The 25,256-nt window shown below is 41.3% G+C and overlaps 1 protein-coding gene and 1 long non-coding RNA gene across 2 annotated transcripts in view; one reads left to right on the forward strand and one right to left on the reverse strand.

The window, feature by feature from the left end:
• Positions 1–6,605, forward strand: part of LOC126484535 (uncharacterized) — a 48,558-nt gene extending 41,953 nt beyond the window's left edge. Inside the window, exon 3 of the long non-coding RNA XR_007587871.1 lies at positions 6,254–6,605. This is a non-coding gene — a long non-coding RNA (uncharacterized LOC126484535). The remainder of the gene's footprint in view (positions 1–6,253) is intronic.
• The window catches only part of LOC126484534 (neuferricin), a 57,113-nt gene that overhangs the window by 28,683 nt on the left and 3,174 nt on the right, over positions 1–25,256 (reverse strand). The gene's annotated exons all lie outside the window — the stretch shown is intronic.

Raw genomic sequence — 25,256 nt, forward strand, 5'->3', positions numbered from 1 at the left:
TAATACGGAATGCCGTGCTGGATCCCAATGGCCTCGTATCACTAGCAGTCAAGATGACAGGCACCTTACCCGCTTGGCTGTGAGGGATCGTGCAGCCACGTCTAGATCCCTGAGTCAACAGATGGGGACGTTTGCAAGACAACAACCATCTGCACAAACAGTTCGATGACGTTTGCAGTGGCATGGACTATCAGCTCCAGGACCATGGCTGCAGTTACTCTTGATGCTGCATCACAGACAGGAGCGCCTGCGATGGTGTACTCAACGACGAACCTGGGTGCACGAATAGTGAAACGTCATTTTTTCGGATGAATCCACGTTCTATTTACAGCACCATGATGGTCGCATCCATGTTTGGCGACATTGCCATGAACGCACATTAAAAGCATGTATTCGACATCGCCATATTGGCTTATCACTCGGCGTGATGGTATGGGGTGCCATTGGTTACAAGTCTTAGTCACCTCTTGTTCGCATTGACGGCACTTTGAACAGGGAGAAGGATAGTGTAGTGGGGATGGCGTACAGTGAAGAGTTGCAGGTTAGATGGAGGGCAGGGGAGAGGTTGGGTGGGGGGGGGGGGGGGGGGGGAGGAGTAGCGGAAAAGGAGAGAAATAAAAAGACTGTGTGTAGTGGTGCAATGACAACTGTGTACTGCTGGAATGGCAACAGGGAAGGAGGTGGATGTGTGAAAACAGTGACTAACGAAGGTTGAGGCCAGGAGGGTTACAGGAACGTAGGATGTATTGCAGGGAAAGTTTCCACCTGTAATTCAGAAGAGCTGGCAATGAATCTGACCCAGTGCTGTTTTCCTTTGATACTATTTTCTTTTGCATTACTATTCATATTCACTGATGACATCTTTGCTATCTGGATTGAAGGTGAGGATACCCTATCCACATTCCTCCAGAACCTCAACAACTTCTCCCCCATTTGCTCCACCTGGTCCTACTCAACCCAACAAGCCACCTTCCTAGATGTTGACCCCCACCTCAAAGATGGCAACATCAGTATCTCCATCCATATCCAACCAACTAACCACCAGCAATACCTCCACTTCGACAGCTGCCACCCATTCCATACCACAAAGTTCCTTCCGTACAGCCTAGTCACCCGTGGTCATTGCATCTGCAGTGATGAGCAGTTCCTCTCAAAATATACCGAGGGTCTCACTGAAGCTTTCACTGAATGTAATAATCCTCCCAACCTTGTACAAAAACAAATCTCCCGTACCTTATCTTTCCAGTCTCCCACCACCTCCCAAAGTCCCAACATCCAGCCACAGAGGAGCATTCCCCTCGTAACTCAGTACCACCTAGGACTGGAACAACTGAATTACATTTCCGCCTGGGTTTCGATTACCTCTCGTCGTGCTCTGAAATGAGAAATGTCCTGCCCACTATCCTTCCCACCCCTCTTCCCACAGTTGTATTCCACCGTCCACCGAATCTACACAATATACTCGTCAATCCTTCCACAACCCCTGCTCCCAATCCCTTACTTCATGGTTCATACCCCTGTAATAACCTAGATGCAAGACCTGTCCCATACATCCTCCCACCACCACTTACTCCATTCCGGTCACTGACATCACTTATTCCATCACAGGTGGTGCTACCTGTGAAACCAGTCTTGTGATTTACAAGCTAAGCTGCAACCACTGTGCTGTATTCTATGTAGGCATGACAACCAACAAGCTATCTGTCCACATGAATGGTCACCGACAAACTGTGGCTAAGAAACAAGTGGGCCAACCTGTTGCTTAACACGCTGCCAAACATGATATCCTTCATTTCAATGACTGCTTCACAGCCTGTGCCATATGGACCCTTCCTACTAACACCAGCTTTTCTGAACTGCACAAGTGGGAAATTTCCCTGCAATACATCCTACGTTCTCATAACCCTCCTGCCCTCAACCTTAGTCAGTCACTGTCCTCACCCATCCACCCCCTTCCCTGTTACCATTCCAGCACTACACATCTGTCATTCAACCACCACACCCAGTCTTTTTATTTCTCTCATTTTCCGCTACTTCTTCCCCCCTCCCTCCCAATCACTCCCCTGCCCTCCGTCCAGCCAGCAGCACTTCACTGTCCGCCACCCCCATCATACTATCCCTCCCCTTCCCCGCCCCAACCTTCTCCTTACCCCCCCCCCCCCCCCACCACCACCACTACTCTCATCATCCACTCATGTGTGTGTGTGTATTGTTGACGAAGACCTTAATGGCTGAAAGCTTTAATTGTGAGAGTCTTTTTGTTGTGCCTATCTGCGACTTAGCATCTCCGCTATATGGTGAGTAGCAACTTTCTTTCTCATAATATTGAAAAATTTCTCAGGTACAATATAAAACTGTTGCAATTCTAAGACATGCATTCCTCACCAACAACTCGCATCATTTGCTTCTAAGTTCCACTTGTTTCAATGTTTTGACTTTTGCTTTCTAGTTACACATGTTATAACTGTTGCTTTTTATTTCACACAAACTGTGGATGACGATGATGATGTAAACCTACAACAACTTGTATTTTACTTTTCTATCACTCTCATTATATGGTGTGACATTACTCAAGGAATCGCCTCTTTGGTCACATAAGGTATTGCAGCGAAATCACAGGAAACACAAATCGAGAATATGAGACACTGATTTAATCACAATTCCACACAAACATGAGATCAGTGTCTTAAACACTGCATTAATTCATGTGAAACACAAGAAATGGGGCTGTAAGAGTGCATAGACATGGAAATGCGCTATACAGGAGACAGTGGCGCAGAGCAATACCAACTGCATACACAATTATACTGGGACTCTATTACCTGTGAGATGGGACACAGTTCCTATTTGGTTAATAAACACATCAAAAAAATTTTTGCATCACCTTGGTTCCCAGAACTTCAGAAGATAGACGTTGACTGTGAATATTGCATCACATTCCTTTTGACTGTTCAGAGATGTCACTAAATCCATCCAAATATATAAACAAACATGCATGAGCCACACCTATTAGACAGAGGGAGTTCGACAGCCAATCAGTTCCAGTCATTCCACCAGGAAGGAGGTACATGGCTCATGTTGTCTGTAGTAGACGGTCAATACCGCGATTCGATCACGTCCGAATTGTTACTTTGTGCCAGGAAGGGTTCTCAACAAGGGAAGTGTCCAGTCGTCTTGGAGTGAACCAAAGCAATGATGTTCGGATGTGGAGGAGATACAGAGAGACAGAAACTGTCAGTGACATGCCTCGCTCAGGCCGCCCATGGGCTACTACTGTAGTGGATGACTGCTACCTACGGATTATGGCTCGGAGGAACCCCGATAGCAACACCACCATGTTGAATAATGCTTTTCATGCAGCCACAAGACATCTTTTTATGGCTCATACTGTGTGCAATAGGCTGCATGATGCGCAACTTCACTCCCGACATCCATGGCGAGGTCCAGCTTTGCAACCACGACAACATGCAGTATGGTCCAGATGGGCCCAACAACACGCCAAGTGGACCGCTCAGGCTTGGCATCACATTCTCTTCGCCGATGAGTGTCACATATGCCTTCAACCAGACAATTGACAGATGCTTGTTTGGAGGCAACCCAGTCAGGCTGAATGCCTTAGACACACTGTCCAGCAAGGGCAGCAAGGTGGAGGTTCCCTGTTGTTTTGGGGTGGCATTATGTGGGGCCGACGTATGCCGCTGGTGGTCATGGAAGGCACTGTAACGGCTGTATGATATGTGAATGCCATCCTCCGACTGATAGTGTAACCATATCGACAGGATATTGGCGAGGCATTCGTCTTCATGGATGACAATTCGCACCCCCATCATGCACATATTGTGAATGACTTCCTCCAGGAGAACGACATTGCTCGACTAGAGTAGCCAGCATGTTCTCCAGGCATAAACCCAATCGAACATGCCTGGGATAGATTGAAAAGGGCTGTTTATGGATGACGTGACCCACCAACCACTCTGAGGGATGTATGCTGAATCACCACTGAGGAGTGGGACAATCTGGACCAACAGTGCCTTCTTGGACTTGTGGATAGTATGCCACAATGAATACAGGCATGCATCAATGCAAGAGGACATGCTACTGGGTATTAGATGTACTGGTGTGTACAGAAATCTGGGCCACCATCTCTGAAGGTCTTGCTGTATGGTGGTACAATATGCAGTGCGTGGTTTTCATGAGGAATAAAAAGGGTGGAAATGATGTTTATGTTTATCTCTATTCCAACTTTCTGTATAGGTTCCGGAACTCTCAGAACTGAGGTGATGCAAAACTTTTTTTGATGTGTGTAGTTGGAACACCTACCATGCTCATGCACAGAAAACATACGGTTTATCATCCTTAACTACAAGGTAGTTATGAAACCATAATTTTTTGTACTGAAGAAAGTGCCCCCTAGAATGTGCCTAGCGAGTCCAATGATTCCTGGTAAGTATCTTTTCCTTAAGAGTATTAATGGACAACTGCTGCACTATAGTATGTTTTCAACACTTAGGTGACGTAGGCAGCATTACAGGTATTACCATCCAGTGCCCTGCTTGTCATTTTCAGTGTCACCTTCCCCTACACTAGCATCATCATACTTCAATGACCTTGCTGCCCATCAGCAGACTGTCTCCAAACTTACAACCCATTCCTGGTCAACATGACCAACTATATCCTCACCCACAAGTCCTTCTCCTTTGAAGGTGTCACATACAAACAAGTATGTGGGACAACCATGGGCATCCACATGGCACCATCCTATTCTATCCTACTTGTGAGCTATTTAGAGGTATCCTTTTAGTCATACAGAATCTCAAATCCTATCACCTGCTTCAGAGTCAATGATGACATCTTCATCCTCTGGAATAAAGGTGACACACTTCTCCAGTACCTCAATACCTCTCCTCCCTATTGGCCTCATCTGGCCTCCTCAGCCCAACAAGCCACCTACCTTAATGTTGACCTCCACCTCACTGACGGCCACATCAGTACCTCTGTCCACATCAAACCTACCACCAACCAATAATAACTTCATTTCAACAGCTGCCATCCACTCCATATCCCAAGCCCTCCCATACAGCCTACCACTGGTGGCCATCATATCTGCAGTAAGAAGCAGTCATTCTCCAAATATGTCGAAGGTATCATTGAGGACGTCTTCACCTTGTCCACAAACAGATCCTCCGCACCTTGTCTCCAGTCACTTACCATCCCCCACAAATGGCCCAAGGAGTGTCCCTCTCATGACTTAGTACCCTCAGGACTGGAGGAACTGAATCGTGTTCCACACAGGGGTATTCCTACCTCTTGTCATGTCCTGAAATGAGACATGTTCTCCCCACCATTGCCACAATCGTATTCTGCTGCCCACACTACCTATTCAATATACTTGTCCATCACTATTTCATCCCTATTCCCAACTCCATGCCCGATGGCTCAATTCATGTAATAGACCGAGATACATGACCTGTGCCCTACAACCTCACTTCACTACCTAATTCAGTTGAGTCAAGGCATCTCCTACCACATCAAAGGCAGGGTTAACTGTGATAGCAGAGATGTTGTCTGTCAACTCAGCTGCAACCATTGAGCAGTACTATACATGAGCATGATGACTAACAAGCTGTCTATCCATTTGTGAGCAAGAGACAGTGCAACCACACAGCTGCCGAGCATGCCACAAATCACAGTGTGCTTGACTTCAGTGGCCGCTTCAAAGCCTATGCCATCTGGATTCTTCGCTCCAAAACCAGCTTTTCTAAGCTACACATGTAGGAATTCTATCTACAACATAGCCTTCATTCCCATAACCCCTGGCCTCAGCTTTCACCAGGCCCTGTCCCCAGCTGCCTCCATGCCCTTTCCTGCTTCTACTCCAGCCTAACACACACCTGCTATCCCTCCCACCGCACCTGGATAGTCCTTTCACCTTCTGTTTTTTTCCTCTCCACCCTCTCCTCCCTCAACCAGCACAGCCATCCAACAATGCACTTAGCAACTCACGATCCTGTCCCCACCATATCACTGCACACTCCCACAAGCAGCACTACAGCATTTTCCCTCACACCTATTCTACTACCCCTCACCCTCCATACCTGACACTTGTTCTGTATCGCCACTACCCACACCAACTGAAATCACTGCTCACGACAGTCGGGCCTTAGTGCCCAGACACGTGGTGATCAGGTGTGTGTGTGTGTGTGTGTGTGTGTGTGTGTGTGTGTGTGTTAATCTATTCTACTTCTTACTGCAGAGATAAGCAACAACTGAATCCACTGACAACATGTTTCATAGTGGTTTCCACTATAAACAATGTGACATTGCATATAAATTGGCATTGTTCACTGATTTGTTGCCATGGAAGTTGTCAGATGGATATGGACCAAGAAATGGAGAAAGAAACCAACAAGAGAGAGGCAGATCTCAGTGCTGCAAGAGTGTCAATAAATTTCAAGTGGAAACATTGAAGTAACACAAACAACTGATTAGAAGGACCTTCACGTGAATAACCATCATTCCATGCAACAATAAGAAAATCAACTGCAAGCTACCATTGTCTTAGCTCATAAGTAAAATGTCTGTTGTTTGGGTAAATACTTCTCATGTGTGACAGAGTAGCATAAGAAGATAATTTAGACCTAAGATTCACGGATAACTGTTAAATCATTAATACTGATAAAGTCATCTTCTGTGATAATGATAAAGTTATTAAGACACCTGACAGTGGGTTCATTGCAACTGTACTAAAATTTTACACAAAAACTGTGATTTAAAATACCAAACTTTAAAAAAATAATACATTTTTCATTAGTTTCCTCATTTCAGGCCTCCCATCTTGCACATAACTCTCTGGCTTAACATCGAGATAAGCCTGTGATAATGGCATTAAGTATTATATCGTCTTCTCACAGGAATGCTCAGCTACTTTATTATTAGCTTGTTCATTTCACTGTATTTCAACACAACCATCCACTAAGCAGAATGATTCATAAGGCCACCTCTGTAGTAGCAACAGATTTGTGATATTTCTCTATGCCTTTCCTCTGCTTGATATATCTACTGTAATGGAAGCAGATACACCCAGGAATTTCCATTATTGTTAACAGGCATTTGGGACGCAGGTGAGAAATTTCTTCCCTAAAAGACGGTCACATGTATAAATGCAGAAAGTATCGAAGAAAGCTGACATACAAGTTTTCTGAGTATCATCTCAGATCGTAATGTAAAAAACTTTTCTCAAGAAACCTGAAAACCCAGAGAAGGGCCACTGAAATGGTGGTTTCTCCAGTAGAGCTTCTTACATTATGACTTGGTATGATATTCACACACATATGTGTGTGCTTCTTGGAGGACAAGCATTTGAAACCAGTTTGTTCCAGCATCTCCCAGTAATCATCTCTTTCCTAGTAGTTGAGAGGCTGGAAGAAGATCTGAAAACAGAAAAGCTATACACAAATATGGATAACTGAACTGGCCTACTTATGACAGATGCTATAGCCTACTGTTAAATGCAGTAACTTAAATAGTCACACATCTAACACTGCCATGAGAAACATCATTCTCTTTTTGAAAATGATAACACATTATTTAATCATTATTTAGGACACTGTCAGAAATTGGACCTTATAAAAATGGAAGAAAACAAAAACCTTCAAGCCCTATGCATTATGTGTGAGATTCTTATGGTTCCAAGTAGTTTCCCAGTCCTTATCAAGATTGAAAAAGACACCTACTTTTTATGAGACTCCAGTTATTAATGATAGATGAGTTTTTCCAGCCTCATGCTGAAACCAACTACCATAAGTACTCCCCTACATTCTAACACTCAGGCAAAGCAGCAGAAGACTGCTTACATCAGGGTCTTTCCTATGCAACTAGTTACAGAAACAATTTGATTACTACATGAAAATGTGCTGTCTTTCCCAATTTCAAGGAGTGAAACTAAAATGACATCACTCTTTGGAGTGGTAAATTGTTCATCACCCAATAAAAGGAAGAGAATAATTTCTCTTTGTCTTCCCATGATATATCAGCACAAGTGTTGTGTCACAAACCTCAGACTGTGTAAAAGATAGATTCCACTTAGAGGACAGTGTTAAGTTACATTATTGGTAAGAATAGATTCCCTACCTGATCTACTTCTCCCTGCTAAGATCATACTTTCTGCAGATGATAGAACTCACTAGCACAGGTGTATCAGAATGTTTAAGTCTTTTCTATGCCAGGTGTTCAAGTACTCCATATGAATTCTGAATAACATTCTGATCCAATGGCACAGGGAATTTGTATTGCAAGAGAGGATTTCCTCATTCTATTCCATCTTTCCAATGAGGTGAGAGTTTGCGACAGCATGGTAGAAGTGCTTGCAGAAGTGCTTGTTCGTTCCCTCAGACTGATATCAATTGATACAAGGATAATCCCAATGGATAGGTCCCCTGGAATGTACAGCTTGGCAGCCACTTGTAATAGAGTTTCCACTTGCAGTTACGGTCATGTGCAAAGTGTGCATAGCCTTTTTTTTCTTTTCTTTTTTTTAAAAAAAATTCAAAGGGTGTTTAAAATCAGAATTCACTGTCACTTAAGGAATTGGGTAGACAGCCATTCCAGATCATTGATGTCAAAAATGATGACATGTATAGGGAGTTTATGGACAGCCACATTAAAATTAATGATGTTGAAAGAAGCAGGAGACAATCCATTTCTGGTTATAGGTCACAGAGGCTGAATGAACCATTCATCAAGATTAGAGGATCACTCTTAGTGATCACTGCATTTTGATTCCTTCGGTTTCCTGGAGCAGAATTCATACGAATTAAGAAGAAAAATTAAAATATTGGTGGTTGTGCTGATGATGGGTTCCACTAATGCTCACACCAGATCACCAACAGTCATGTGTTGTCTCTTATCTAGAATTACTTTGATGCTATGTAGATGAAGAGGACAACTTCTTCGATTTGATTGTTACAAGTGATGAAATTATGGCCTTTCATTCCACATCTGAGACTAATCATGTGAGTGGTAACATTTCTCTTCCTTCAAGCTTCAAAAATTCATACAAAGACAGTCTGCTCGCAAAGCCATAGAAACTGTGTTTTGAGACTGAAAGCATGTATTGTTAGTCAACTTCATGGCTCTTTGAAATGCAAAATATGCTGACTGAGACACCTAAAGAGCTCAAACAGACAATTCAGCACCATAGAAAAAGAATGTTGAATAATTATTTAAGCCTTCTCTGCAAAAACATTTATCCCATCACCAGTCAAACCTGTCATTCTCTAGAAATATTTTGGGTGAAATAATACCCATCAATCCTAAAGTTGAAGTCGGGACTAGATATCCAGTGATTACCTTGTGTTTCCTAGGTTCATGGAATATTTGGCTGGAATGCACTTTAACAACAATGACAAGGTGAAAGATGAGGTCCAATGCTTCTCAACAACATAGTGATAAGCATGTATGATGTAGGCATACAAAATCTGTCATTGCCTACAAAAATGCATCAACCAAAATGGGAAATACATGGCAAAAAGAAGACTGACCAAGCTTTGAAATAATGAGTCAACAACTGGAAATAATGTTTCTTTCTACTTCCTTGAAAATAGTCCTTATTTTTTGACTCATTCTTTCATGCTCTGTAAAGACTCATTCTTTCATGCCCTGTAAACGGATAATCTACTGACTTGTGATACAATCCATATGGCTTTTACTGACATTTATGCCTTCTGATCTCTATAATCTGTTATTCGTGTGATAGTGAAAAGGATGTTTTTATGCTTGGGACTACATTCTTTGACTTCTTTTTATCTGCCAGTGCTGAGGGATGTTAAAATCCTATTATTTTTTATCATTTGGAAATGATGGGTTTTACAGCAAGGCCAACACTACAGGTGCACTTACAGGCACATATTTTTGCCACTTTCATCTTAACAAGCGAGTTGAGAAATCTGTTCTACACCACTATCTTAGCCAAAAATGTAAAGAAAGATGAGCATGGGAAAATTTTACGTTTATACTATTAACATTCATGATATCTTCCAACTGCAATTCTTCCTTCCATTCCTGGATGTTTAAACTCATTGGTTCTAGATGCTTCAGTCTGGAACCGTGTGACTGCTACAGTCGCAGGTTCGAATCCTGCCTCGGGCATGCATGTGTGTGATGTCCTTAGGTTCGTTAGGTTTAAGGGGACTGATGACCTCAGAAGTTAAGTCGCATAGTGCTAAGAGCCATTTGAAGCATTTAAACTCATCCAATATTTACTTCTTTACTGAAATCAGGGTGTTGTAAATCTAAGTTTTAATATGGTAACCTCCAGAAAAGTTGGCTTGTAACAGCAATGCAATTATCTGGAAGCTAGATGTTTATACTAGAAGCTTCCTATTTTCCACATTATACTTTCCAAATGTGTCTGAATTAAAAATGGTGAAAACTTATCCAAAGCCTGTCTTCCAATTTCACAAAAAAACTCATTACCTAATATCTAAAGCATTAAGCATTTTGTTACAATTCACAGACCATTTCTGTGCTGTTGCTTGTGTTGGGTTATCAGAAGCCCTTTGCTTCTAGTAGGCTAGCTCAGGTTTGCAGTGTTCTGACTTAGCCAATATGCATTTCCGCAACTGCTAATGAGAATGTATTGATTGTTCAGTCACAGATATTAAACAGTTGTTGGGATGAGTGTAGCATTTGAAAACATCAGTATCTTCGTTATTGTTCCCAGAAGGCAGCTGGGTGGCAATAAAGTTAAACACATGTTAGTGTGCAACAAATAGAGCACTTGTTAGAATTCAGTTCTTGAATACTTGTTCAGGTTCACAGGATTCTTCATTAGCTAACATGTGCTTTTCCATACTGCTCATGAGAGTACAAAATTTACACTGGGGTGGATATGCCATCAGGAAACAGTAACAGTATGCAGACATAATTTGAAACAGAAGCTCAGAACAACATCAGCATTTGGTTTATTCATTGAAAGCAGATTACAAACAGCATGAATAACAATTAGACTGTCACATAAATTCAAACTCAACATTAAGTTTGAAAATATGATATATGCTGACTTACTTTCAAACAAAACTAATGTCTTTGTTCAGCAACAACAGTAGGTGTGGACGACAGCAACCATATTTCACAGTATGCCTTTCACGTTAACAATGCGATTCAAAACACATATTGATCGGGGTGATCTGTAGAAATGTACTGAATTAAAATAATGCAGTATCACACATATAAAATCACATAAGCAGTAATCACAGAATTACATACAAAAACTGTAGGATACTAATCAGAGAAAATGACTGTTCATTGGATAGCATATTATTGCTAATTTATGAAGCACGCAAACAATGTGTCATTTCATTACTGGATATGATGTAACAAATTTATCACCTTTAGCAAAACCATGCATTACAGAATTCATTTCACACATATTGCCAAAGGAGGGCAGTATCAAGAATGTTTCCAGTAATGTCAATGGATTCTTCTACCCACACTTGGTAGCATAATTTCATATTTATCACTGAAAACCCCTGAACACTGAGTGACAGTCACAACAACCTGCCACAGTCCCGTTTCCTCCACTTGACAAAACTAAGGAAGACAGCTAAATCTGTTGGAAGCCCTGGAGACTAACTAATATCTGCAACAAAGATCAAATATAATATTAAATGATCAAACTCTGTTAACATTTACCCTCTGCTAAACTTCAGCTAAGCCTCTCATTTCTCCATTTTTTCCCCCGCACTAATTGTTTCATTCAATTAATCCTTTTCGTCTCATATATATTTAATTGTGATTGTCAAGGTATTACAAACTGTTATTTATTTTATTTTAATCATGTGTTCTTACTTCCATGTAATAAAGCACAAGTTTTCATACTCACTGATTTACAGTTTACCTTATATATACCAACCACGGTGCAACTGTCAGATAACGTCTATCTCGTTTTTGCATCATTCCCATATGGAATGTATTAGGTGCACCCAGAAAGTAAATTTCCCAATGTTGTTTCCTTTAAAGTAGGCTTAGTCAGCCAGGAAAATTGCACATACACACACATCTACAACATGACAATCAAATGCCAGTCAGACAGGTCCCACCTAGTGCCAGTGCCGCAGCAATAGTGCCCCAAAACGGTGTGTCTTACTCATTCTCCCGCTGCCTATGAGGTTCGGGCATTGATAAGGTTCCCTAATGCACAAAACATGTCGAAAAATAGCTCAAACATTGCCGTACATGTTGTCAACAAAGTTTTTCATGTAACTACATTTTTAAAAAAATGTGGAAACTCACTTTCTGGATGCACCTCACATTTTTCAAAGTTATTCTCTAGTGTTCTGGTACACATGTATTTTTTATTGTTTTATTGTATCTATCATTGTAATTGAAATTTCGAGCATCTCTGCAGTCTTGCGTAATTCTAATTATTTATGAAGTACCGATTTATGACAGGTAAACATTTAAACTTTTGTGTACTAAATGATGAAGTGTTACCTGTTTTTGCACCATACGCTCTGTGTGAAGTGATACATCAGCATTCTATCATTTTTGGTGATGACAGCCAGTTATTGTCTGTAGATAGCCCTTGTAAGCTAAAAACCATTGCATGATATCCATGAATACTGCAGAACACTGCATAAACTGAAAGGACCAGAGGTTGATGAGAGTTTCAAAGGAAGAAGTATTAGGCAGCATTTGACTAAAACAGGGGAAAGGAATACAAGAGATGATGAATGGTTAGCTCCAAGTTCAATTGGCCTTTTCTAGGCTAAATTCATTAAAAAAACAGATCTGCAGAAGAAATATAGTCATAGTTCAAACAGACAAACATGCAATAAAATACTGCAGCTAGGACAAAGCCAAGCACATTAACATGTTCATGCCATTGCTGAGAATTGACTCCCCTGTAGGGTAGCAAACATACCCATACTTTTCTTCATCATTAGCACTGCTTTTCCTGTTTCTCACCATGGGGTGGCAGTTGTATTCGAATGCTCTAGGCTACTATTTTAATTACCGACCTTTTTTATGAAAGTGACATAAGCCCATTCTTTTAAAATAACCAGAGATCATATAAAATAATCTTACACTAAATTAATCACAAATTATACAAAATCTCATTTGTTGAGAAAGCTGTCTCGTTGAATGGCTAGACAAAATTGTGTTCACAGCTGTTAACTGCACCTACCTGATAGGTAATACATCATATGTTAATGTACTGTTGGTAGCATAATTGGTGGAGCCGAGTGTGAACCACTGGTGGTACATGCCACCTGATGGGAGGGCTAGTGTGAGCCCTGAGTGATACACACTGCCTGATAGGAGGATCTGGCATGAGCTACCGGTGGTACAAACCAGCATCATCATGTTAAAGAAAATGTATTTACTACCTTCCATCAAAACATGAGAAGCCTTACAAATAGAAAAGATGAACAACTCATATCCATTCAGGAATATGGAAAGGTAGATGGAATTTCTATCTGCTTCTTGTGCGTATCAAAATATCACATGGAAATCTCTGAAATTGAATGGATTCATCTTGTTGGATCAAGCTTATGTTGCACTACTGCACAATCAATACAAAGGAAGGGGAAGGGAGGCTATATATGCAAAAAGTACAGTTGAGTCTCAGGCCCCTCAGACTAACCATTATTGTGTTGAATAGCTTTATGAATGCTATGTCACAACAGTGGACCATGAAATACACAAGCTTGTAGTACAGAAGTTTATAGGCCACTTCATAAAGCTGCTAGAAACAATTTTAATAAGGTTATACACAATTAACTCGAAAAGTATTTCACGGAGAAAACTCCCAGTCAGATGCGAGTTACTATCACATGTGACCATCTTAATGAAGACCGAAGATTATGAGCAGAAGATCCAAACCCTATCAGATCCAACGACATACCAAAAACTAAGCACAGGTCTAACGCAGCAGATCACATGGAATATGAATTGTTAAATCAAGGCGTCTTCTCTCTCAGCAGACACATAGAGGAACCAGTGCAGTGCAGATACCCTACCACCTTGGCTGTATGGATTACCAAAGATCCATAAGTATAATATTCCATTACGACCAACTGTTAGCTCTCCTAGTTTAACGACACAAACTGGCAAAACTCTTGGCCCCTCTGCTCCAGCTGTTTGTGGGAAAGACTGACATATACATAAAGAACTCAGGACATTTCATTGAGAAACTGATGAAACTATAAGTTGGACTAAGTGACATCCTGGCCAGCTTTGATGTTATTTCTTTGTTTACCAAAATGCTACTCCATGACTCTCTGGAGTACATTGGTTCCATTGTCTCGCAAGACAATGCCAAGCTCTTTCAAGCATGTCTCACCAGGAGCTATATCATGTGGAATGGCTACTTCTACAAACAGTTGGAAGGCATTGCTATGGGTAGACCACTTATTCCAGTGGTGACCAACTTCTTCATGGCACATTTGAAGCACATGTGCTGGACTGGCACCTTGTAAACCTACAGTGTGGTACAGATACGTCAACAATATCTTTGTTGTGTGGAGCCATGGTGAGGAACAGCTTGGTGACTTCCTACAATCCGTGAACAGCTTCCATGCCAATGTAAAATTTACAATGGAGGTAGAAAATGACCAACAACTACTCTTTCTAGCTTTACTGGTCATTAGGTGTGGTGAAAACACGGGACTCTGCCTGTATTGGAAAGCAACACACACTGTCAGTCACCTGTGCAAACTGTCAAATCACCACCCGACCCAGAAAAGAGGCATGATAAATAAGATAAAAATGTAAGCAAGATGAATATGTGAGCCACAACACCTGAGACAAGACATGCAACACCCGGAAAGCATTCTAAGGAGCCATGTGTACACCACCAGTTACATATAAGAAGTGTCACAGAATCAAACACTCGGTAAAGTGACACATCGGAAAAAGAAATGTCAGGTATGGCCTTTCTGATATACATTCCCAGAGTGATGGGCAGAATTGGCCGTATACTGCACAAACAAAGCATAAAGACAACTGACAGAAGATCAAAGAGCGTCTGAGATCGGCAAAGGAAAAAAGAAACCCACTTGAAATGTCAGGAATACACCACATGTCATGTACATGCTGAAAAGTCTATGTTGGAATGACTGGACTATCAATCAACATCAGGATCACTGGACACAAGAGGCACTGCAGGTTGGTGCAGTTGGAGAAATCAACCATGGTGGAGCACACACTGTGTAAGACCAACCACATAGTAAAACTCGCCAACATGGAAATTTTTGCAGTAAAGAGGAGCTATCACTCCACTTGTTCAGATAAGCTATAGAAATACACAAACATGACAATAGCTTCAACAAGAAAGAAGGAAGTCTCAAGGCGAATGGATATTGGATTCCCATGCTGCAGCGAATTACCGTTGTAGGCAGCAAGGGGAGAACCATGGTAGAAATGACCAATAATCTCCGGCTACAAGCTCAACTTCAGTCCACTACCATCAATGGAAGGCGAAGCTTTGACAATACCAGTTACTTGTGCTGGTGAAACTTCAGAAAAATCAAACAAACATCAGCCAAAGAATTCAATACAGAAGCCAACAGGCAGTTGTTCAACAAGTGGCTACGAAAGCCTTGACAATGTTATAAATACCAAAATGACATGAAGACTAGAACTTTAGGCCTTTGAAATAAATCAGACCTCTTCTGTAGTATGAGTACTAACAAAGAAGAAGTGCACAGGAATGTAGGGGCACCGCACTCTATGGGAACAGGTGGTAGTTCTGGCAGAGCATTTTGAGGCACATTCCAATCGGGAAACCCACCAGAAGACAAATATTAGGTGGCCTACACCCCATGTATGAAAGAAGCATTGGATAATTCAGATGATAAGGAAATGTCATATGGCGACTGTGTAAGTGAGCAAGATTCGGTACCATCACAACTGGACAGGGAAGTTCCCAAAAAATGGTTCAAATGGCTCTGAGCACTATGGGACTTAACTTCTGAGGTCATCAGTCCCCTAGAACTTAGAACTACTTAAACCTAACTAACCTAAGGACATCACACACATCCATGCCAGAGGCAGGATTCGAACCTGCGACCGTAGCGGTCGCGCGGTTCCAGACTGTAGCGCCCGGAACCCCTCAGCCACCCTGGCTGGCGGGAAGTTCCCAACTAACTTCAGTGTGGAGACTGTGTACAGAACAAGTCTGGAAGATGCTACTGACCATCCTTACTCCACAGTGACGATGTACTGGTCTCAATGATTTCAAAGCCAAAGGTGCAACTGAGCAGTAACCCTGGTCGGATGTAAATCACCCCTCCTGGAAACTTTACCAATATGTGGACAACCCAGCATAATCATTGGACTCCATTCTTTCAATCAGTTTACAGAATACACTTGTGAGGCCAATTGGTCTTTAGCTCTAGATGGGCATTGGGTTTTAGGGTGGTTTTTAGGATTGGGGTGGATCGCACTGTCTCTCTGTCATGACAGGAAAACAGCTTTTAGGGAAATACAATTTGTGACCCTGAGTAGATGGAATCTTAGGCACATTCATATGTGACATCATCTGATAACAAACTGAATTAGTGCAGGGGGCAATATCATGATATATGTTAAGAACCTGAAGCAATTCCCAGTCAGTGGAAGGTTCATTACAAGACACAGGACTATGGCAGTGCAGCGGGAGGGGGAAGCAGGACAAGTTTCTAAACAACCTTTTATGCATTTGGAAGATAGCCAGGTAAGAGGAGGACGCTAACATTACCGCAAAGTGGGCAGCAAGGGGTTCAGGAATAAGCGATGGTTCAGTAGGAGCAATCTCCGAAACGTTGCCAATCTTTGGTAACAAAGCAGACTATGGAACTCAGCCAACACCTGGGAAGAAGAGGTTAATGTTCTCAAGGAGAAGGCAATGCTTCCAGCATTCCTTCTTACTGCTTTTAATTAAGTAGCAAGCCTTTGCACAGAGACACTTAAAAATGATGAGGGTGGTCTGCGAAGGATGTCACTTGAGATGTTGCCTGGGCCTTCAACAGTCTGGAATAGCAGTTGCAATGTCTTTGGTCCACTATGGTACCAGCTGCTGGTGAAGAGGCCCATAAAAAGGGCAGGGGGGCAGGGGTGGGGCAGAGTACCGGCATTGTGGGCGACTGCAGCAAAGGCATCTCTGATGACCTTGTTGATACGATTTCATGCAGAGGCAATGAAGGTGACTGCAGAGGTATACAATTGGTCCATTGGATGGCGACAAGGAAAACAGGGTCATCAGAAAGTGATTGCTATTGAAAGGATTACCATTTTTTTTAAGCCAAGAAATTGTAAGAGCAACTAACAAAATAGTATTGTGGGTGGAACTAGTGGGTAGGGGTGCCACTGAGATGAATTGAAACTTGGTCGATCAGAAGGCACTAACAGATGATGTGATACTCTCCCTTAAGGTTGGTATGCACTGAAATCATCAATCAGGAGAAAGATGGAGGGGAGTGATCATTTGCACTCGCATTACTATCACTTCTCATGTGACATCATCCATGTGGACCCATGTATAGACCACTCTGCATGCTCTCTCAAGACCAGAACAGTTTTCACAGAAGGCACAGTAACCTCAGAGGGTTGGGGAATATATGGCACAGTTAAACTAAAAAATGGATCAGCTGATAGGGGACATCTTGAGGCATTTGCAACTATTAGATAATTTACTCCTCTCTTTCATGTCTTTTTCCTTCATGTTTGTCTTCCTATCTCCACCTGAAGGTGGGGTCCTTTTTCCATCTGAATTCTGAATGATCTATCCCTCACCCCAAACTCCCCCAAATATTTCCTCTTTTCTGCACTGAAATAGGAACCTGTTGTTCCAAAAGCTAATAGTACTGTATTTATTTGTATGTGTGTTTAATATCTATACTGTAAACCACTCCTCCTGAAATCAAGTTGTGGGCAACCAACCAGTCTCTCTGTTACTTAAAATATGAACAAGTGTCAAAAGTGCTGTGTCTGCCTGAACTCCACTGATGCTGGAGGAGGAAGCTATTTCTCTGGACTGGCAGGGGTAGCAGATCACAAAGGTGATGTCATGTGAACCATGAGAGTAAATGGCAGTGGTAGATCTGGAGTGAAAAAAAAATTGAGGTTGTGAGGTGAAAGCAGTAACTTTTGCATAATTGGCCATAATGTCACGAGAATGCAGGCATTTATAATTTTTCCTTGCCTCACTGAATAACTGACAGTCAATGATTTACAGTGTAGCATTTTCTTTGCTTTTTTACATACTGGACAAATCGGTGAATGTGGACGATAGAGTTAAGGACACTTACACAAAAGAAGCTGTTCACAAGGATGACCCTCACGGAGTCATCATCCGCAGTTTCTGCACTTTGGCTCTTCTTGCAGTGGGATGACATACAGCCAAAGCATAAATGTCATGGGTGGCAGGGCAAAGTTTCATGTCACACCATAAATTTAACTTTTTCTGGAAGGACATTTCCCAGATAGGCTAAGATGACTGCCCCTGTGTGGTCATCCTGGGAGCCTTTTTTGTATGTGCTAGACAAAACATACATTTCAATGTTCAAGATTAGCTCAATTCCTTGCACCATATTCAAAGATTTATATGGTACAGTAGTAACTGGTATGTCACCCACTCATTCACATGCCTGAAGAATGTGGAGCACAGGAAGCCTTGTACAATTTTCCCAATTAGTCAACTTCTCCAAATTTGTCTTCTATGTGCTCCACAAAAAACAATGGTTTAGTCACCATAGAAGTATCACTATCTATTCTAGTAAACACCAGATATTGAGTAACTAGTTTTACTCCCAGATATCTGGCCTGTTCCTCTTCCCATGGGGTAGAAAGGGTGCAGAAAGCAGTAGATTGTAGCTGTCCATGTTGAAATATCTAGATCTGTCTGTTATGAGGGCCGAGTCCGAAAGGCCATTGTGTAGGCTGAATTTGATAAGTTTCATGTGCAAAACTTACTACAATCATGGTCTCTTCCCATGAGCACCACCCAGCCACAGCCAAGGTAACCCAGGAAGGTGGGCACCTACTCCTTGGCACATGTGGGGAGCTGCCAGCTCAGGCATCTGAAGTGTGATCCCTGTGTCATCAAGGAGTTCAACAGAAAGAGTACATAACAGCCCCATCAAATTGGATTGGCTACCACATTGGCTTTTGCGTGCATATATGAGTCAAAGCATTTATTGTGCATAGAGGTTTGTCAACATTGTACGCAGGAGGCACACTATGTAAGGCATTCTTTCCCAGTCGGTCAACACCACAGAAAAAATTTTGAAAATGTAAGTGAAACCCAAAAAGAGACCAAAATTACTTCAGCTGAAAAATGGTGTAAGGCAAATAAATGAAGATGTTGATGAAAGAAGGCAGAACCTAGGGAAGCTGCCACGAGAGAAAGAAAGAGAAGTAAGGGTAGTTGAAGATGGAAGACTGCAGCATAATAAAGAAAGAAAGTGCTTCAATTGCTTGGGGTCTTGTGCTTGTCACACACATACTCACAAAAGCATTGTGAGTCCCCTGAGTGGGGCTGAGGTGGTGTTGATGACACACTAGTTTTTTTATCATTTAGATTGCTAGATTTATGTTTCTGCTAACTTTGATTGGTAAGTAGGCTTTTATTGCCTTTTATTGTAGCATGCATAGTATGTCTGTTTATGTGTATAATTCTTTATTTCTTGTATAACAAAATTTATGATTTTTTTAGTTGTGTTGTTCATTGTTGGTAATTATGTTCAACACTGACTGGTAGGTATTGTAGAGTTTGTTTTACCCACATTGGTGAGGTTAGGTTTTCAATATTAGTTACATGGACGAGTTTTGGTTTTGTGGTTCTGTAGAATTCATTTTAGCTATACGAGCTCTGTTACAAAAATATTTGACCTTCAGCCAGGAAAAAAACTGGAATGCCTGGAGTGTTGGACACCTAATCACCCTCAAAGTAATTTATTTGGGACTCCACACACTTCTCCCAGTACAACCATTGTTGGAAGCATGCCAAAAAAGCCTCTTTCAGAATAGAGTTTAGCTCGGTTGTCATTGTTGCAATAATGTCCTCGCTTGTCTAAAATTGCATTCCTTTCAATGGCCTCTTGAGCTTGGGGAACATCCACAAGTCACAGGGGGCTATATCAGCAGAGTAAACAGCCTGCTGAAGCACAGGGAACTGGTTTTTCACCAAAAAAGTCTGAATCATATGTGAGGAATGTGCTGGAGCATTATCGCAATGGAGGCACCAATTTCCTGTTGGCCACAAGTCGTCTCTTGTGTCGCACAGTGTCACATAGGTGACAGAAGACATCCCTGTAGCAATCTTTGGTGACTTTTTGACCCTATGGTGGGCAGTCAGCATCATTTTGACATTGCTGTGCACTTGGTGGGCCTTCTTTGGTCTTGGTAACGACGAATGCTTTCCCTGTGATGCCTGAGATTTGGTTTCCAGGTCATGCTCGTATACCCAGGATATGTCGTCAGTAATTATGATGTTCACAAAGTCGGGGCCACTTTTTGTGGAGTCCAGCAAGTCCTGTGAGACTTCAATACTAAGTTTCTTTTGCTCTGCCGTCAACAGCTTCGGCACAAATTGTGCTGACACTCTCTTCATGGTTCAAACTGTGGTCACAATGGAATGTGCCGAAAAAGTTATGATGCCCACCTCTTCCACAATTTCTCTGATAGTTACACGACTGTCCCGCATCACCACAACAATCTCATCGGCAATGACCTGGTCATTTTGGTATGTTGGTGGCAGACCAGAGCATGGTTCGCTCTCCACCAATATGAAGCTGTCTTTAATTCAGCTGTATCACTCCTTAATCTGTGTGGTGTCCATAGCATCGTCACCGAAAGCCGTCTGAATCTTCCGAATGGTTTCCACCTGGTTGTTGGCCAGTTTCTGGCAAAATTTGATGCAGTAGTGCTGCACCAGTCATTCCATCATTCCCCTAGCGATGAAGAACCAATGAGCATTACACACTACATCACTCAACTGTTGCTTGCCAGTATTGGTGCTATCAACAGGCAGGAAAAAATTCATGCATCCACATGAATGCTTAAGGTTGACTCATGCAAGCACTATAGATTAAAATCCATCAGGTGCTCGCAAAAGAAAGAGGTTGGATACTTTTCTAACAAATGTCATATAGATAGAGGGAAATTTTAGATGCTGGATTTTTTTAATTGTGTGTGGTTTTGCAATATTGAGGATTCTGTTTGAACTATACAGGTTGAGTGAAATGTCTGATTATTTTCTCCATTTATCTGATGACCATATGCATGGGATCATAGATGGTGGACAGCGAGTGCTCCATTGCCTCACAAATCAAATGCTGTGCTGTCTGTGTACTACCAAAGCATGAAATTTAAAATAAATGTAAATAAATTTTTATACTCACCCATATCATGCAAAGAGATACTGGAAACTGTCATTATTTTTCATGAATTTCTGAACTCTATTCAGGAAATTCATGACATGATGTAATTGTCTTGTAGGAATTGAAATAACTGACTTGCAGATATTATCCTTAAGATCCTGCAACATGTGCGAGTTTGTTGCATACACTTTACCCTTTTTCAAATGGAAATTGCATCAGGTTAACTCTGTCATAGAACACATCATGAATTGCATGCAAAGAAACATTGGTCACATGAGTCCTTGCCAAATACTGTTGAATAAATGCAAAGGTTAGGTCTCTCTCATTCAATTAATTAACTAAAAAGCGATTGCAAAATGTTTTGCACATATCTTTCACTGTTTAACAGTGTTATCAAAACAAATTGAGCTTCTTATTCTGTAACCACTAACTGTACACCACACTCTTATTTTCTGATCACGAAGGGGTTCCTCTTGAAACAGCATAGGTCTATCGGTGCTCCAACATCAACAGTTTTGGGAATTAACATGCCTGTGTAAATAGAACCAAACATCATCTGAAAACAGAATTAGGAAAGGATCCATTTTATCATGAAGCACTCATTGCAAAATCTATTTGCAAAACCTAGCCCTGTGTGTGGGATCACCAGCTTTAAGTTCTTGCATTGCTCTTACTTTATAGGTTCTCAGCCCAGGTAACTCAGCAGCTCTTTATACAGGGGTACATGAAATTTGCAATGCTCCTTCTCATGAACACTTACCGTTTCATGAAATTTTATTCACCAATTTGTGAATTGCATCAAGACTCAGAATTTGTACATCTGGAAACTTCTGTTCAATTTCTGGACAATACATATGGGCTCTGTATGCGCATACAAATCACAAATAAACACTCATTTTCAAATAGAATAATCTGGTTTTACCATTGTTGTACTCACAGACTTAACTGTTACACTCATGATGTCTATTTCACTGTTCGAATAATACTGGCCAAAAAGATGCATAGTATGCTATTAACAGGGAGACATGGGGCTTTAACGACTGGCCTGCATGGCTCCAGCAGTTGGCAAACACAACTCTGCACGTGCAGTCATCAGATAAATGGAATATCATGTATTGTGGTTTTGTTGATTACTAAGGATTTTGTGTACTTGGTTTTAGTGTTAATACTGTTTTGATATTTCTTCATTATTGAGACTACAGTAGGCCTATATTTATTCTGCCTCTGTCCAAAACCACCTAATTCCACACTGTCCTATTAGTTCCATGTTATTTCTACAATTAAATATTTTTTGTATTATTTATGTCTATACCTGTGTGTGATGAGTGACGTCATGGTCACCAAATTGTAGAAGCTTGCAATTGGGGTGTCCACAATCTTGATGGCTTCAGGGGTCAAGATTGACAGGTGATACCCATTCTTCAAGTTTGCCAAATATCATTAAATCTGGAAGCCGGCGTTTTCTTTATTCTTGTGAGTCTTCAACTCTTCTGCAATGTGGTCTGAAGTTTCTTTTATACTGCGTGCTGTTTATAAATGCAGATGTTGGTTGCTGGAAGCTGCATCTCATGCTTAGTGCACTGCTGCTGTGCCTAGTTCTCATAGAAACTCTCACACTATTTTATTTATTTTTGATTACTCCGTGTTCCTTCCACTGTGATTGCTACAATACAAATTTGAAACTTGTCTTTTTCATTTACCCTCAGTAATTCACGTGTAGTCAATTATATGTGAAATGTATTCCATCTGAACACTCAATATTAATAAAAACATCAATTTCTGAGACTCTCATACTGCACCTTCTTTTTTAATGTTGTCATGCAGAAGTTAACATGCGGTTTCTTTTCAAACACTTCCCTTAATTTTCATGTTGTACTATTTGCTTCATTGTGGTAGACATTTTTGACCCTCCCACCACTGTGTGCAGCAGCAAGATAATGGACGAGAAAAAAGTTCCACGATTCACTAGCTTATTTTCAACATTTAAATCCAGTTAACTAATTGGAGGAAGCTTGGAAATATGGGACCTTTGAAGGACCAGACAAAAATGCCATCTAAGAATAAGGGTCACGCAAATGACAATGACACATAATGCAATATGTTTCATCCTGGCTGGAGCTACCCTTAGCCTGGCGTCTGAAAGAATTTTCTTGTGTGCTGTTTCTTCCAACCTAACCCTCTCTTGCACTGCAAGAAGTGTTACATTCCGAACTAGTGAAAGAGATCTGCTTCCAGCTGGTAAATGGTAATATTCTGTGTTATAATTCAGCCACTTTCATGTTAACGTAAACTTTTGTTTCCAACTTGTAACATACTGGTAAAAAAAATTAATTTCCCTTTACAGACTTTCAGAACACATTCCTTACACCAAAACAAAAAAAGAGGCTAGTAAATGTGGGCTCTAAAATGCATAACTTATGAGCTCTGAGATAGATTAGGTGTGTTTCACAGTAGCAAAGATGAGTAAGCGCTCATTCTTAAAAGTGTGCTACTAGAGCCTATGTTGACGTTTTGGTCCATACTACCTACTCCCAAACTATGGAAAGCAAGGAGCTGGCAGTTGAAGAGATGTGTTTCACAGTATCAAAGATGCAATAAGTCATGAATGATATCAGCAACAGCACAAAACTGTTACCAAAACAAAAACCAGTAAACTAACAGGACTCCTATGATAAGGTTTTGTGTGAGATTATCAGTAATTCTAATTGTTACGATGAAGAATATTCTGGCTTCACTAATCCACAACAATACTACTTATCTTACCTCCCAACTTCACCCAGACCTTGCACTATGCTACAGATCAGTTTCTCACCATACCTCCCTCCATAGAGAAAAAAAATTACCGATGGTGACACAAGTGGTCAAAACTGAACAACAGTATCGTTACTTTCAATATATCTAGTTAGGTCTAGTATACTACAAACTATTCACCCCTGACCCCCTCCCTCACCCATGGACTGACATCTTCACTTGACCTGTTATCCTTATGACATCTCCACATACAGTCGTCCCTGGTCCGAGACGACGGAACTTTAGTATGCCTCATTTCTTCATGACACACTGAACACTGCACGACTTCATCGAAAAATCCGAATAGTTGACAAAATTTTATTAAAGACAACGCACTGTCCCCCACCATCGCCGACAACCAAAAACTGTTGACCTTGTCATTCCAAAGACATAAACATCGCAGTTTACCAAAATTCACACACGACGAACAGAAAAAAACTACAATAATGTTGACATAACAAAACCAAAATAGTTGACTCACTGAAAAATATTCCGCTGAAAGCACAGTCACTACTGATACCACACACATAAAATGCTACCATGCAAATGAACCCCATACGCCACATAACACGCTACCCATAAACACACCACCAGAGAGAACCACCAACCGCAACAATATGACACCTATAAACACACCACACACACAAAGTAAACCAAAAACATCGCCTAACACACAACAAATAAACACACCACCAGAGAGCACCACCGATCACATCAAAATGACACCTACCAACACGCCACTCTCACAAACTAAATTCTGCGCCATCGTGATGTCACACACCACAACAGCCTTACGTCACGGGTCAACGCCGACGGGTGGAATTGAACGCTTCCGTTGACCCAGATCTTTTCTTCATGGGCTTAATAAAAAGGGTGTAGTACCGGAGGACCAGGAGCCAAAAAATATATTTTTTCCCCTGAAAGCCAGTTTTTAGAATTTTCTAAGCAACATTCAGGATATAGGGTGCAGAAGGTTTTCTTGTGTTCCTGTAACTTTCTCATACAACTCAAACAAGCCTCTGATTATTAACATTGCTATCATCTAATCCTATGGTCAATTTCATCTGATAGTTCTTCTTGACATGGACTTCACATCTGACCAGT

Source organism: Schistocerca serialis, chromosome 6, assembly GCF_023864345.2.
Source record: "Schistocerca serialis cubense isolate TAMUIC-IGC-003099 chromosome 6, iqSchSeri2.2, whole genome shotgun sequence".
Classification (NCBI taxonomy): domain Eukaryota; kingdom Metazoa; phylum Arthropoda; class Insecta; order Orthoptera; family Acrididae; genus Schistocerca; species Schistocerca serialis.